The sequence below is a fragment of the Petromyzon marinus genome, chromosome 1 (assembly GCF_048934315.1).
Source record: "Petromyzon marinus isolate PM22_M1 ecotype Great Lakes invasive population chromosome 1, UKy_Petmar_22M1.pri1.0, whole genome shotgun sequence".
NCBI classification, from domain to species: Eukaryota; Metazoa; Chordata; class Hyperoartia; order Petromyzontiformes; family Petromyzontidae; genus Petromyzon; species Petromyzon marinus.
Genome location: NC_133667.1, coordinates 17,193,030 through 17,209,762, shown reverse-complemented (window position 1 = coordinate 17,209,762; position 16,733 = coordinate 17,193,030). Strand labels below are relative to the sequence as shown.

Here is a 16,733-nt window from a genome sequence, read left to right as displayed (position 1 = left end):
AGTTCAAAGGAACTCACAGACAACCATCAAAGAGCCAACGCAGAAGATCGTGTTATCTCCTACAACATCAGAGTGCAGCGCCACATTAAGTACGCACTACAATGGGAATAGTTTAAAGCCATTTGAAGCATGTTTTATTTTAAAAATGGAAATATGTTTTTTTTGGGGGGGGGAGGGGCAGAGGTTGTTGACGTCATATTTGAGGAGGGGTCTGACTTTTTGTGACGTTATATTTGAGGAGGGGTCTGACTTTTTGTGATGTCATATTTGAGGAGGGGTCTGACTTTTTGTGACGTCATATTTGAGGAGGGGTCTGACTTTTTGTGATGTCATATTTGAGGAGGGGTCCGACTTTTTGTGACGTCATATTTGAGGAGGGGTCTGACTTTTTGTGACGTCATATTTGAGGAGGGGTCTGACTTTTTGTGACGTCATATTTGAGGGGTCTGACTTTTTGTGACGTCATATTTGAGGAGGGGTCTGACTTTTTGTGACGTCATATTTGAGGAGGGGTCTGACTTTTTGTGACGTCATATTTGAGGAGGGGTCTGACTTTTTGTGACGTCATATTTGAGGAGGGGTCTGACTTTTTGTGACGTCATATTTGAGGCGGGGTCTGACTTTTTGTGACGTCATATTTGAGGAGGGTCTGACTTTTTGTGACGCCATATTTGAGGAGGGGTCTGACTTTTTGTGACGTCATATTTGAGGAGGGATATGACTTTTCGTGACGCCGTGTGACGAGGGGGAGGGGGGTCAAAAATCGCGTGACATCATTTATGGACGGCCACCAGACCCTTCGGTGACAACTCTCAACAGTTGCTGCTGCGCCTTGTCACTCGGCTTGTTTCAAGCGTGCTTCGTCATTGACTAAGACTCTTCCTCTTTGTCTGTAACACTGTGCCTGCACGTGTTTTATAAATATATGCATTCGAGAAGATATATTGGTTACATGTCTTTCTCTAATTAGGCATGCAAAAAAACCAGGGTCACATTTGTTTTTGTTTTTTAGGCACAGTAGGCACAGTGCCTACTGTGCCTACTGTGCCTATTGGATAATACGGCCCTGGTGGGTGAGTGAGTGGGTGGGTGAGTGAGTGGGTGGGTGAGTGAGTGGGTGAGTGAGTGAGTGGGTGAGTGAGTGGGTGAATGAGTGAGTGGGTGAGTGAGTGAGTGGGTGAGTGAGTGAGTGGGTGAGTGGGTGAGTGAATGAGTGAGTGGGTGGGTGAGTGAGTGGGTGAGTGGGTGGGTGAGTGAGTGGGTGAGTGAGTGGGTGGGTGAGTGGGTGGTTGAGTGGGTGGGTGAGTGAATGAGTGGGTGAGTGAATGAATGAGTGGGTGAGTGAGTGGGTGGGTGAGTGGGTGAGTGAATGAGTGAGTGGGTGGGTGAGTGAGTGGGTGAGTGGGTGGGTGAGTGAGTGGGTGAGTGAGTGGGTGGGTGAGTGGGTGAGTGAGTGGGTGGGTGAGTGAGTGGGTGGGTGAGTGAGTGAGTGGGTGAGTGAGTGGGTGAGTGAGTGGGTGGGTGAGTGAGTGGGTGGGTGAGTGAGTGGGTGGGTGAGTGGGTGGATGAGTGGGTGGGTGAGTGAGTGAGTGGGTGAGTGAGTGGGTGGGTGGGTGAGTGAGTGGGTGAGTGAGTGAGTGGGTGAGTGAGTGGGTGGGTGAGTGAGTGGGTGGGTGAGTGAGTGGGTGGGTGAGTGGGTGGATGAGTGGGTGGGTGAGTGAGTGAGTGGGTGGATGAGTGGGTGAGTGGGTGGGTGAGTGGGTGGGTGAGTGGGTGAGTGGGTGGGTGAGTGAGTGGGTGGGTGAGTGAGTGGGTGAGTGAGTGAGTGGGTGAGTGAGTGGGTGGCTGGTTGACCGTAACAACGGATAACGACGCAACGCTGCCCGATCCACCAATACGAAGGAGACACCACAGCGACGACACTACTACTGCGCTGCTCCTGCTGACGTGGCTATCTGATTTGACCACCTGCTCTGCATCTACATCACTGGACAAGAGCTTCAGAGCTCATCGGATTCCTCCACTATAAATAATCAGATTCTGACGTCAGTCTCCAGCGGGGTGAGGGGGGCGGGGGCTCTGCTCTCATCTCCGAGGCGATTGGCTCACAACGGCCGCCATTGCGATGCGCGAAGTTTGAGCGCATCCGATTGGCCCACAGCCGTTAAAGGCGTGTCGCCCGCGCATCCAATGGGAATGACGCACACGGGGGGTGGGGTGGGGGAAGATTTCGCTGTGCCGTTATCTTGGTATAAAGGGGGGGTGTGAGGGACCACGTCACGTGACCAATTTGTGTGGGCGATGACGTCACCGGGGCGTGGTGCCAAGCCGCCTCCTGGACAGGCAGCGGCAATGTCTTTGAAACTTGCAAGGATTCAGGGTACAAGCCACTTATTTTTTTTGTCACAACAGAATATAATGTTTTATTTAAAGCTTTCGTGACTGCAGGGATTCATGTTCTTGGTCCTTTCGGTAAAGTCACCACGTAGAAGGGAAACAATAAAATAATACAAATATATAACACAATAAAATTCTCACGTTTCGACCGCAACACAAGCAATCATCATCAGGTGTTAATTTTATTGTTTCCCCTTCTACGTGACTTTACCGAAAGAACCAAGAATATAATTTGGCATTTTAAGTTCGTTACCTCTTCAAAATGTATCCCTCCCCACCGCTATGCCTCCGATAAACAGTTTTTTTAAACAAATTTATTATTGGTGTGTTTGCCTGGTATTCGATTCCTAATTAGTGTGGCGATTCACATGTCAATAAAAAACTGGTCAGGGGATATTTTATATTTATTTAAATAGATAACTTCATTGATCGATCTCCTTTGGTTCTTTCGGTAAAGTCACGTAGAATGAGAATAAAATAATAAATTAATAAAATAAAATTACACAATAAAATTCTCACGACGTTTCGGCCACAACACAAGTGGCCTTCTTCAGGTGAAAGGAACAGACCTGTCGGGACGACAGAGCTTCAATGAACGTTGTTAAGATTCGTAGCGTCTTTTAAGCTGGTTTAGAGAAGTGAGGCACCTTGACAAAGGGGTTTACATATCAAACAGTAGAATTTAGCATTGAAATAGCTGAGTGATTAGCTTGTAACTGGTCATAGAAATAGCTATGTTAAAGTCAAAGCTTAGACATCCACAGAGGCACCTGGTACAAATCAAACAGGATAATTTAGCATTGAAATAGCTGAGTGATTAGCTTGTGACTGGTCATAGAAATAGCTATGTTAAAGTCAAAGCTTACACATCCACAGAGGCACCTGGTACAAATCAAACAGGATAATTTAGCATTGAAATTCATTGATCGATTTAAAGCTTTGGTGACTGTGTGACTTTACCGAAAGAACCCAGAAGACAGATAACTTCAGTACTCAATCGTGTAACTATTCGTGTACCAAATTAAATCATCAGGTAGGATTTAAAAATCTGGTAAACACACCAAGTCTCCAACTCGTATCATCCACTCGCTTATGTGCCGTGAAAAAGGCCCATTCCCCGAAACGTCACTTACGATGTTTTCCCTTCCTCCTTTTAATGCCGCACACACGGTCTTTTTATTGATACACGAAACGTGTTCAGTTATTTGTTTGTTTGTAGACCACTGCCAACGCAGGATGTCTAGATTTCAATTATTTATGGTGGGCATTGAATTCTACTACGGACCCCGCATGCTGTTCTTTAGTAATTGCCAATAACGCTCTCTTTTAAGTGCTCTCGCCATGGCTTACATTAGACTTTAGCTCCTGAACAATATGCCATACGCAAGAAGATTGAGATTTTTTTGTATACAGAGACCCACAGAGATACTTAGAGACCCATGGAGATACATAGAGACCCATAGAGACCAATAGAGTTACATAGTGACCCATTGAGATACATAGAGACCCATGGAGATACATACAGACCCATGAAGATACATAGAGACCCATAGAGATAGTGACCCATTCAGATACATAGAGACCCATGGAGACCCATAGAGATATATAGTGACCCATTGAGATACATAGAGACCCACAGAGATGCATAGAGAGCCATGGAGATACATAGAGACCCATAGAGACCAATAGAGTTACATAGTGACCTATGGAGATACATAGAAACCCATGGAGACACATAGTGACCCATTGAGATACATAGAGACCCATGGAGATACATACAGACCCATGAAGATACATAGAGACCCACAGAGATGCATAGAGAGCCATGGAGATACATAGAGACCCATAGGGAGTTTGTGTGGCTCTCTCTTCCTGTGCTGAGATGTTAAGTACCTCACCTGGTACGCAGGAGGTCGTGGCTTCAATCCCGACCCCTGACGACGCCGGCTGTATATTTGGAGTTTGCGTGTCTCTCTCTCTCCCTGTGGTGAGATGTTAACTACCTCGCCTGGTATACAGGTCGTGGGTTCAATCCTGACCCTGATGCCTGCTGCTGTACATTTGGAGTTTGCGTGTCTCTCTCTCTCCCTGTGGTGAGATGTTAACTACCTCGCCTGGTATACAGGAGGTCGTGGGTTCAATCCTGACCCTGATGCCTGCTGCTGTACATTTGGAGTTTGCGTGTCTCTCTCTCTCCCTGTGGTGAGATGTTAACTACCTCGCCTGGTATACAGGAGGTCGTGGGTTCACTCCTGACCCTGACGCCTGCTGCTGTATATTTGAAGTTTGCGTGTCTCTCTCTCCCCGTGGTCGCGTGGATTTTTCTACGGGTCCTCCGGGGTTTTCCCTCCACATTTAGAATCAACGTCACCACGCGTTGAGAGTCTGTGGCCGCTGCTTTCAATTTCCACGTGAAGAGCCACTGTGTTGAGCCGTCGTTTGTGCTTGCCAGGTCGCTTGTGACAATGGAGCTTATACAGCTCGGTTGGGGCCTTAACTGGTAAAATAACAAAGTTCAGTTTAATTAGTTTAGGTTAGAAACGCATTGCCCATCGGATTCCTCCAGGACGAATATTCTGATGATTGCGAAATATTCTGATGGTTAAATATTCTGATGATGGTGAAATATTCTGATGATAGTGAGATATTCTGATGATGGTGAAATATTCTGATAGTGAAATATTTTGATGATGGTGAAATATTCTGATGATAGTGAGATATTCTGATGATGGTGAAATATTCTGATAGTGAAATATTCTGATGATAGTGAAATATTCTGATGATGGTGAAATATTCTGATGATAGTGAAATATTCTGATGATGGTGAAATATTCTGATGATAGGGAGATATTCTGATGGTGAAATATTCTGATGATGGTGAGATACTCTGATGATGGTGAGATATTCTGATGATGGTGAAATATTCTGATGATAGTGAGATATTCTGATGATGGTGAAATATTCTGATGATGGTGAGATATTCTGATGAAGGTGATATATTCTGATGATGGTGAAATATTCTGATGATAGTGAAATATTCTGATGATGGTGAGATATTCTGATGATGGTGAGATATTCTGATGGTGAAATATTCTGATGGTGAAATATTCTGATGATGGTGAGATATTCTGATGATGGTGAGATATTCTGATGATGGTGAAATATTCTGATGATGGTGAGATATTCTGATGGTGAAATATTCTGATGATGGTGAAATATTCTGATGATGGTGAGATATTCTAAGATACGCAATCGAGGAGTGAAGTGTCCCTAACCAAACATGGCCTGTGGGGGCGTCATGGGTGAGGGGGTGGTGAGAGTGAGGGGGGGGTGAAGGGAGGAGGGGTGTGGTGAGGGGGGGGGTAGTGGAGGGGAGGTGAGGGGTGAGGTGAGATTGGGGGAGAGGGAGTGGGGGGGTGTGGTTGAGGGGAGGGGTGAGTGGAGGGGTGAAGGGTGAGGGGAGGGGTGAGGGAGAGCACCACGTGATGCAGGCGTTGCTGAGCTCGGTGATCCGCACGGTCAAGCAAGGAGCGGGCGCAGTCGTGGCCTGCAGCATGGTGACATTGACTACAGTACACGCATACAGTACACGCATACAGTACACACCACACAGTATATACATACAGTACACACATACAGTATACACCACACACATACAGTATACACCACACACATACAGTATACACCACACACATACACTACACACCACACACATACACTACACACCACACATACAGTATACACCACACACATACAGTATACACCACACACATACCCTATACACCACACACGATCCGTGTGGCATGGTAACTGTAGTATAATACTCTCGTATACACAGTACAGTATACAACCACGTGATACCATGCATAATCCATAAGTAAATACGCGCCTACTCTCACCACACTGCAGGTCACACCAACAACACACTCACCCACTCACTCACCCTCTCACTCACCATACTGCAGGTCACAGAAACAACACACTCGCCCACCCACTCATTCACTCACCCTGTCACTCACCACACTGCAGGTCACACCAACAACACACTCACCCAGCCACTCACCCACCCACTCATTCACTCACCCTGTCACTCACCACACTGCAGGTCACAGCAACTCACTCACCCACCCATTCACTCACCCACCCATTCACTCACCCTGTCACCACACTGCAGGTCCACCAACAACACACTCACCCTCTCACTCACCACACTGCAGGTCACACCAACAACACACTCACCCAGCCATTCACTCACCCTCTGCTCCATACTGGAATTCCCTTTTCCGGTCATCATCATTGTCGTCGTCATCATCGTCATCATCGTTATCATCATCACCATCGTTGTTATCATCATCGTCATCACCATCATCGTCATCATCATCGTCGTCATCATCGCCGTGATCATCGTTATCATCGTCGTCATCATCACCATCATTGTCATCACCACCATCGTCGTCATCATCACCATCATCGTCGTTATCATCGTCATCATCACCATCATCGTCATCATCACCATCGTCGTTATCATCATCATCGTCGTCATCATCATCACCGTCATCGTCGTCATCATCACCATCGTCGTCGTCATCATCACCATCATCGTCGTCATCATCACCACCATCGTCATCATCACCATCATCGTCGTTATCATCATCGTCGTCATCATCATCACCGTCATTGTCATCATCACCATCGTTATCCTCATCGTCATCACCATCGTCATCGTAGTTATCACCATCGTCGTCATCATCGTCATCATCGTCATCATCATCGGCATCATTGTAGTTATCACCATTGTCGTCATCATCATCGTCATCATTGTAGTTATCATCGTTAACATCACCATCGTCGTCATCATCATCACCATCATCGCTATCATAATCGTTATCATCACCATCGTTATCATTATCATCGTCATCATCACCGTCATCATCATCGTCATCACCATCGTCGCCTCTTTTTTCATCCTTAATTTTTTTTTTAAACCTGGCACAATTCAAGAATTGTGTCGACGACGGTGTTTTATGATTTGACCTGAACAGTTACTGGCCCCCGTGCAAGTGGATCACGGGGACTGCCACATGCACACTCGCTCAGGGGCCATACATTTAGTAGGTAGAAAAAATCTGTCAAAACTTCACCCCCCCCCCCCCACGAATCCTATAGAACGGCAGCTATTTAATCCACGCAGAAACGATCAAGGATTAATAATATGAACGTGTTTAAGCAAACAGATCGTCCACCACCGGACTCTTTAACTAATTTTAAGGTCCATGCAGACAAAATAACACAAGCAATCATCATCAGGTGTGGTTTTCACACCTGATGATGATGATTGCTTGTGTTGCAATCGAAACGTCGTGAGAATTTAATTGTTTTATTTTTTATTTACCGAAAGAATCAGGAATATGAATCCCTGCAGTCACGAAAGCTTTAAATCGAAATTTATTATCGAGGCTTCATCCCCCACCCCCCCCCCCACCGTTTGGGGCCGTCCATAAATGACGTCACGCACCTGGGGGAGGAGGGGGGTCAGACATTTGTGACGATGTGTGACGAGGAGGGGGGTGTTTGAGAAATGTGACGTCACGTCAAAATGCGCAACTTTAAATCAACATAGACAACACGTTCTACTTAATTAAATATACTTTTTAATAAATGTTTTCTCCTACAACATCAGAGTGCAGCGCCACATTAAATACGCACTACAATGACAATAGTTTAAAGCGATTTGAAGCATGTTTTATTATTTTGTGGGGGGATGGGGGGGGCAGAGCTTTGTGACGTCATTTTTGAGGGGGGGGTCTGACTTTTTGTGACGCCGTGTGACGAGTGGGGGGGGTCAAAAATCGCGTGACGTCATTTATGGACGGCCCCTTTCCTATGCGTGCGCATATTGTCAGTAGACCCCCCCCCCATACGCAAGCGAACGCATTTGGGTTAACCCCCCCCCTCCCCCCTCCATGCGTACGCACTATATGGATGGCCCCTAAGTATGTATACTCTACCACGCGAATACCATACACTTATACCATGCAGATATCATGTATTCCACAAATACCATGCACGTATGCCATGCAAATACCATATACAAATACCGTACACGTAATACACTACAAATACATACCGTATGTGTCACAACCCATAATGTTTATACCCAGGATTCTTGTCCAGGGAAATTGAGTGTTTCAGGTCCGTGCGGCGTACAGCCGTTTCAACGCGGGCAACAACAACAACAACACGTTGTCTATGTGTTCGTGTTGCTTTGCTTGTGATGGGACTTTGTAGGATGAACGTCGAGATTTATAAAGGGCACGGGGTGACCAACAAGGTGTGAATTGGTCTGTAATAAGGTCGAGCACTGATATGGCGTTGACAGGTTTTGAAATACCATAGACCATGCATATACACTGCGAATTCTTATATACTGTACCCTTATCCTAGATACAACCATATACGGATACACCGTAGTATACGTACATATTCTGTACACAAAGTACATAAACTATATTATATCCACACACGTACATACATAAAAAAATATGTACTGTATATAATAGGCGACGTTTCGGGCATCGACCCTTCTTCAGAGCACATGGAAATCGCACGAGTCGGCGTACGCTTGCATTGCAGTCGACCGTGTGCGTGCGTGAGCCCAAGCCAGGAGCTTGGGCTCCATCGTGAGCCGCTTGTCCAAGCCAGGGCTGGCTGTGAGCAGCTGCAGCTGCGGCTTTGGTTGCGGCGGTGGAGTAGGTTAGGGTGAGGTGTTCCGGTTAGAATCTGGGGTAAGGGGTGAACCCCTCACCCCGCGTGTCTCCCTCTCACCCCGCGTGTCTCCCTCTCACCCCGCGTGTCTCCCTCTCACCCCGCGTGTCTCCCTCTCACCCCGCGTGTCTCCCTCTCACCCGGCGTGTCTCCCTCTCACCCCGCGTGTCTCCCTCTCACCCCGCGTGTCTCCCTCTCACCCCGCGTGTCTCCCTCTCACCCGGCGTGTCTCCCTCTCACCCCGCGTGTCTCCCTCTCACCCCGCGTGTCTCCCTCTCACCCCGCGTGTCTCCCTCACACCCGGCGTGTCTCCCTCTCACCCCGCGTGTCTCCCTCTCACCCGGCGTGTCTCCCTCTCATCCCGCGTGTCTCCCTCTCACCCGGCGTGTCTCCCTCTCACCCAGCGTGTCTCCCTCTCACCCCGCGTGTCTCCCTCTCACCCCGCGTGTCTCCCTCTCACCCCGCGTGTCTCCCTCTCACCCCGCGTGTCTCCCTCTCACCCCGCGTGTCTCCCTCTCACCCCGCGTGCCTCCCTCTCACCCCGCGTGCCTCCCTCTCACCCCGCGTGCCTCCCTCTCACCCCGCGTGTCTCCCTCTCACCCCGCGTGTCTCCCTCTCACCCCGCGTGTCTCCCTCTCACCCCGCGTGTCTCCCTCTCACCCCGTGTGTCTCCCTCTCACCCCACGTGTCTCCCTCTCACCCCGTGCCCCCCTCAGGCCTCGTCAGCAGCTGAGTCGTGGAAGGAGGCCAAGAGTCTGTACGAGTTTAGCGCCACTGACATCGACGGTGCCAAGGTCTCTCTCGACAAGTACAGGTAGCCACTGCCAAGCAATTCCACATTCCTCTGGCGGGGTCCACAGTCCTACTCCCTCTGTGGGATGGGTGACCCCACTGCTTGAGCGGCCACAAAGTGGTTTTCCCACTTTATCTGCCCGTGCGGGATGATGGCATGTTATGACGCGACAGATTGCGAGGACGCAGGGAGGTTCTTCATCCAGCAGTGGATAGACCGTGGCTCATGATGATGCTATGCATTAATGTGTGCATGTCTACATTAACATGTGTATATGTGTGCGTATGTACGTGTGTGTGTGTGTGGGGAGCGGTAGTGCAGCGGTTAGCGCTACGCTGCGCTACGAACCTAGCGACCCGGGTTCGATTCCCGCTCACGGCCATCACCAGTGACCATTATCTGAACCAGTCCTGGGCCTCCCCTAGGTCGAATTGGCCACATATGAGTACCTGATGCGATGTGTAAACATTGCCACTGGGGAGACAAAGGCAGCCGGGCGTGGTGGTGGCCACCCACCCCCTCGTGTGCCGTGCCGACCTTCATAGATGCTCGCTAACAGCACTTGCCCCGACAGTCTGTTAGGGCTACACGGGGGATCTTTGTCGTCGTTTGCGCGTGTACCGCGCACGCGAGATGGCGCGATGGCACCAGTTCGCGACCTCCTGTATACCAGGCGAGGTAGTTAACATCTCCTCGCCACCGTGACGCCGACCTCCCCGACCTCCCCCCCCCCCCTGCATGCCCCCCCCCACACAGGGGTCACGTTTGCATCGTGGTGAACGTGGCGACCAAGTGAGGGCGGACGCCCGTGAACTACATCCAGCTGGCCGACATGCACGCCCGGCTCGCTGGGGGGGAACACGGCCTCCGCATCCTCGCCTTCCCCTGCAACCAGTTTGGTGGGCAGGTCCGTGACCCCCCCATCCCCACTCCCCCCACTGCAACTCACCTCCCCCCCACTCACCACTCTCCCCACACTCCATTCCCACTCCTCACCCTCCAGCCACCCCCACCACCCATTCCCACCCCCCACTCCTCACCCCCCCAGCCGCCCCCACCCCTATGTAGCCATAGCCCCAAAGCCACAAAGTCTACTCGATGTGGTGTGCCGGTGACATCTCCGAGCCGGGCACAGCCACCTGACCCTCCCCCCCCCCCCCCTTAAATCTCCGATACGATGAAACCCCTGCTGCCCCGTTATCCCTCAAGACCCCTCGGATCCCTTCAAACCCCTGATGCGTAAAACCCCGATACCCCTTTAAACCCAACTCCTTCGACCCGATCCCTCCGATCCCTCAAATCTCTGCTGCATCCCCTACAACGCCACGGGGTCCCTACAGCCTCCGATCCCCTCGCCCGCCATACCCGGTCACGGCACCGCTCTCCGTGCCCGCCGACTTCACCGGGGTTCATCGCTGGCTGCGCCCACAGGAGCCGGGCACGGACGCGGAGATAAAGGCGTTCGCCGAGGGCACGTACTCAGTCAAGTTTGACCTCTACAGCAAGGTGGAGGTGAACGGGGACGGCGCCCACCCGCTGTGGCGCTGGATGAAGAGCCAGCCCAACGGCAAGGGCACGCTGGGGAAGTACGTGGCGCTGCACGTTGCGCGTCACAGTGTAGCGCGCCACACCACGGCACACCACGGCACACCACGGCACACCACGGCACACCACGGCATGGCGAACCTGCCACCCCTTCACAACGGGCTGGCATGGCACGCCAACGTGTTGTTTAATATGGTGGGGGATAGCGTGGTGATTAGTGTGGCGGTGGTCGTGTTGTGGTGGTATTTAGTGTTACGGTCTCTCGTGTGGTGGCAGTGGTGCGGCGGCAGCGGTCTGGCGTGCAACGGTGGCGGTGTAGTCGCGGCTGCGCCCACGGCACATTTAAAGGAGTTGGTGGGCCTAATGAGATCTCTCTCTCTCTGTGCGACCTCCCTTCCCCCTCCCCCCGGCAGTAACATCAAGTGGAACTTCACCAAAGTAAGGCCCTGCCACGCAACAACGCGCCGTGGTCTCGCCTCGCACCCGTCACCCGCTCACTCGCGTAGCCCACGCTACACCATCGTCGTCATCATCACTCGCACGCGACGACACCATCGTCGTCATCATCACACTCGCAGGCTACACAATCATCGTCGTCATCATCATTCGCACGCGACGACACCATCGTCGTCATCATCACACTCGCAGGCTACACAATCATCGTCATCATCACACTCGCAGGCTACACAATCATCGTCATCATCACACTCGCAGGCTACACCATCATCGTCATCATCACACTTGCAGGCTATACAATCATCGTCATCATCACACTCGCAGGCTACACAATCGTCGTCATCATCACACTCGCAGGCTACACAATCGTCGTCATCATCACACTCGCAGGCTACACAATCATCGTCATCATCACACTCGCACGCGACACAATCATCGTCATCACACTGGCAGGCTACACGATCATCGTCATCATCACACTCGCAGGCGACGACAACATCGTCATCATCACACTCGCAGGCTACACAATCATCGTCATCATCACACTCGCACGCTACACAATCATCGTCACACCCTACGTCATCAAACTCGCACCCTTGCAGCGCAGACACCCACTGTCCGTCCCCGCCCCCCCCCTCCCCCGCTCGTGGAGTGTTGAACAGAAGTTAAATAGGGAAGGGCGGCCGGTATGAAACCTCGGTTAGGCTGGGGTATTTATACTTCCGTCGCGCCGGCGAGGAGAGAGGGGGAGGGTGGGGAGCTCGGACAACCCCTGCTCCCACTGCAGCGTCGTACGTCCCGTGAACACCGGCACTGGGGAGTTGAAGGCGGCCGGCCGTTGTGCTGGTCACGCCACCCCGTGCCGTGAAAGTCTTTACATTGTGGCTACTCGCTAACAGGACTTGCCCCCTCTCCCCCCGCCGAGTCTGTCAAGGCGACGCGGGGGGGGGGGGGGGAGCTGTTGTCGTTGTACGCTTTGTCATCTTGTTGCATGGTTGTCCGGTGCACCTCGTGGCGGGGAGTGGTGGCGCAGCGGTCAGTGCCCTGCGAGCCTGGCGGCCCGAGTTCGGTTCCCGCTCACGGCCAACACCAGTGACGATTATCGGAACTGGTCATGGGCTTCTTCCCTAGGTCGACTCAGCCTCAAAATGAGAACCCGGTGCGGTGTGTAAACATCGCCACTGAGGAGACAAAGGCGGGCGGACGTGGTGCTGGCCACCCATCCCCTGTTGTGTGTCGTGTCGGCATTCAGAGGTGCTGCTCGCTCACAGCACTTGCCCCAACAGTCTGTTAAGGCTACGCGGGGGATGTTTGCCCTTGTTTCCCCACAGTTCCTCATTGATAAGGAGGGCCACGTGGCCAAGAGATACGGGCCCATGGACGACCCCGTGGTGAGCATTATTCCCCCTACCACCCACCCGTACCTCCTCCTCTTGTCCACCCACTCCCCACTGCACTGCCAAACTCAATGGAATTAATGTCTAAACTTGTTTTTTTTATTTTACCAGGTAAGGCCCACTGAGCTACATAGCTCTTGTTCAGAAGCGTCCTGGCCACAAATGATAGTTCATCTAAAGTGGCTGGCCTATCACGTGGAAATGTATATCAGCCAAATCCTTTGAACGCACGTTTCTGAATGTGGAGGGAAAACCCGGAGAAAAATCCACGCGACCACGGGGAGAACACGCAAACTCCGAATATAGAGGCGTCAGGTTCGGAATTAAACCCACGACCTCCTGTTTAGGAGGCGAGGTAGTTCACGTTTCACTGTGGCGCCCCAATGTGTGTTGAGACTCAGCGAGGCCGTGCCTAGGTAAAGGGCCTAATTAGGTTAGGCCACGTCACCATCTGGCCAAAAAATTGTCGTCAAAACCCCCCCCCCCCCCACCATCCGACACAGCCAAACAAATTAAACCGCGACACGGTGTTCGAGCGTTTTCCTTTCTTCAGCACACTCACGCGACGATTCGTTTACAACTACGTCACGCATCGTCGGGACAAGATCCAGCCATTGATGTTGTTATAGGGATGCCGCGGTGGCGAAATGTTAACAACCTCGCCTGGTAATACAGGATGTCGTGGGTTCTATCCCGACCCTGACGCTTGTTGTACATTTGGAGTCTGCATGTTCTCCCCGTGGCCGTGTGAGATTTTTGTCCGGCTCCTCCGGTTTTTCCCTCCACATTTAGAATGTGCAACACGCGCTTCCGAGGATTTGGCCGCTGTACATTTCCACGTGATGACGAGCCACTGCGTTGAGCTGTCATTTGTGGCCATAGTTCAGTGGGCCTTACCTGGTAAAATAAAAAAATAGTTTAGCTTTAATAGATAACGATACCAGACGTGACGCCACGGAGTAGCGAGTCCAGGGAAGAACTTGGTGGTAAAAAATAAACATCGTCTTATTTTTTTAACTCGCAGAACAGCCACCGGTTGAAATAAAAAAAAGTTGTAGTTTTAAATAGTTCTCAGACGGCATGGCGTTTTGAGCGCAGTGTATACACATTCCAATTCTTCTCTCTCTGTTCGTGTGTGGTCATTGCTGTGTGCCCTGGTCCCCCGTTGCGCTCCACACAGGTGATCGAGAAGGACCTCTCCAAGTTCTTGTAAGCGCTCCTGAGAAGCCACGAGGCCGCCAGTGTATCCGGCCAGTCTCTCAAGCCCCTGACCTCTCTGACCCCTGAGCCCTGCCCCCTGCCCCCCCCCCCCCTCTCGGCCTGGGCCTATGACGAGCGGCCTCACAAACCGGGCGACCGGTGGAGGCTGCCCCGAGCCTTTCTGGGCGTGCAAATTTAACCAGGCCGGTGAGGGGAGGGGGGGGAGGTGGTGGTAACGGAAGACGAGGGGTGGGGCGATGGCTTACGTGGCGTGTGTGTGTAGATGTAGGTGTGTGGAAGGGGGCGTTGTGTCTGTGCGCGTACGATAATGTCTGTGCCTGAGGTTGCGTGCGTAGGAGAGCGCATGCACGGATGTGTGTAGGCGTGTGTGCGCGCGTACGAGTGTGTATACGAGCGCATCTACGTACGTGCGTGTGCATAATAAGTGCGGGTGGGTGTGTGCGTGGGTCAAACGAGACCGTGTATTGGACACATGAGTACGCACGTGAGTACGAGTGTGTGCATCTGTGCCTCCTGGTGCGTGCATGAGTGTACGTGTGGGTACGAGGGTGTGGGAACGTGCATATGACTGTGTACGTACGTTGAACTTCTTTCGCACCACCGTACCTAGCCAACTGCGCTCATCGGAGGTGTGGGGGGAAGGAGAAAGCTACACAAAGAGAGGTTCTAAAGAAATTCGTTTTCAATCTGCGTGCAAAAAACGCAAACTCTACTCGCTCATTCACACTGCATGTGTGTGCATACGAATGCATACGTGTGTGCATCTGTGGGGAGCGGTAGTTTAGCGGTTAGCACCATGCGCTACAAACCCGGCCACCTGCGTCCGATTCCCGTTCACGGCCAACACCAGTGAGTATTATCTAAACTGGTCCTGGGCCTCCCATAGGTCGACTCAGCATGCAATGAGTACCTGGTGCAGTGTGTAAACACCGCCACTGGGGAGACAAAGGCCGCCGGGCGTATTCACTGGCCACTCACCACATCGTGTGCCGTACCGGCCTTTCTTAGGTTCTGCTCACTAATGGCACTTGCCCCAACAGTCTTAAGGCTATACGGCGGTTCTTTTTTTTTCTCTGTTAAGGTGTGGATGTGTGAACTGATGAAAGCCCCCTTCGAGTAGTTGGATGCACGGTTGGATTAAAGCTTTGACCCTTCCTTGACGTCCGCGTCGTTATTCTGAAGCCAAAAGTATCCCCGCGAGCGTGTCGCGCCGCAGGGAGGCGTAGCGGGGACACTCGCACCGGTACAGCAAGAAGAGCCTCTAGGTTCGATTCCTGACTCGGGCAACTTTCTGTGCGGAGTTGGTGCGTTTCTCCCCCTGTTCTGCAGTGGTGCGAGAGTGAGTGGAGTTTGTATGTTCTACCCCTGTTCTACAGAGTGGAGTTTGTAAGTTCTCCCCCTGTTCTGCAGAGAGTAGAGTTTGTATGTTCTCCCCCTGTTCTACAGAGTGGAGTTTGTATGTTCTCCCCCTGTTCTGCAGAGAGTGGAGTTTGTATGTTCTCCCCCTGTTCTGCAGAGTGGAGCTTGTATGTTCTCCCCGTTCTGCAGAGTGAGTGGAGCTTGTATGTTCTCCCCCTGTTCTGCAGAGAGTGGAGTTTGTACGTTCTCCCCCTGTTCTACAGAGTGGAGTTTGTATGTTCTCCCCGTTCTGCAGAGTGAGTGGAGCTTGTATGTTCTCCCCCTGTTCTGCAGAGTGGAGTTTGTATGTTCTCCCCCTGTTCTGCAGAGTGGAGTTTGTATGTTCTCCCCGTTCTACAGAGTGGAGTTTGCACGTTCTACCCCTGTTCTGCAGAGTGGAGTTTTTATGTTCTCCCCCTGTTCTGCAGTGTGGACTTTGCACGTTCTACCCCTGTTCTGCAGAGAGTGGAGTTTGTATGTTCTCCCCCTGTTCTGCAGAGTGGAGCTTGTATGTTCTCCCCCTGTTCTGCAGTGGTGTGTCCACGTTCTCCCCCTGTTCTGCAGAGTGGAGTTTGCACGTTCTCCCCCTGTTCTACAGTGTGTGTGAGAGCGAGTGGAGTTTGTGTGTTCACCTGTTCTGCAGTGTGTGACAGTGAGTATAGTTTGTATGATCTTCCCCTGTTCTGTAGAGTGAGTGGGTTCTCCGGTTTCCTCCCATAACTATAAAACCCCATAACAATGTAACCGGTAGCGGCCAAAAC

At 51.4% G+C, this 16,733-nt stretch overlaps 1 pseudogene across 1 annotated transcript; it reads left to right on the top strand.

The window, feature by feature from the left end:
• Positions 1 to 5,821: 5,821 nt before the first annotated feature.
• On the top strand, positions 5,822 to 15,728 carry LOC116943513 (phospholipid hydroperoxide glutathione peroxidase-like; annotated as a pseudogene). Its single transcript, XR_004402982.2, has 7 exons — positions 5,822 to 5,954; positions 9,879 to 9,976; positions 10,712 to 10,862; positions 11,387 to 11,541; positions 11,914 to 11,938; positions 13,288 to 13,347; positions 14,534 to 15,728. The product of XR_004402982.2 is annotated as a phospholipid hydroperoxide glutathione peroxidase-like (transcript).
• Positions 15,729 to 16,733: the final 1,005 nt, after the last annotated feature.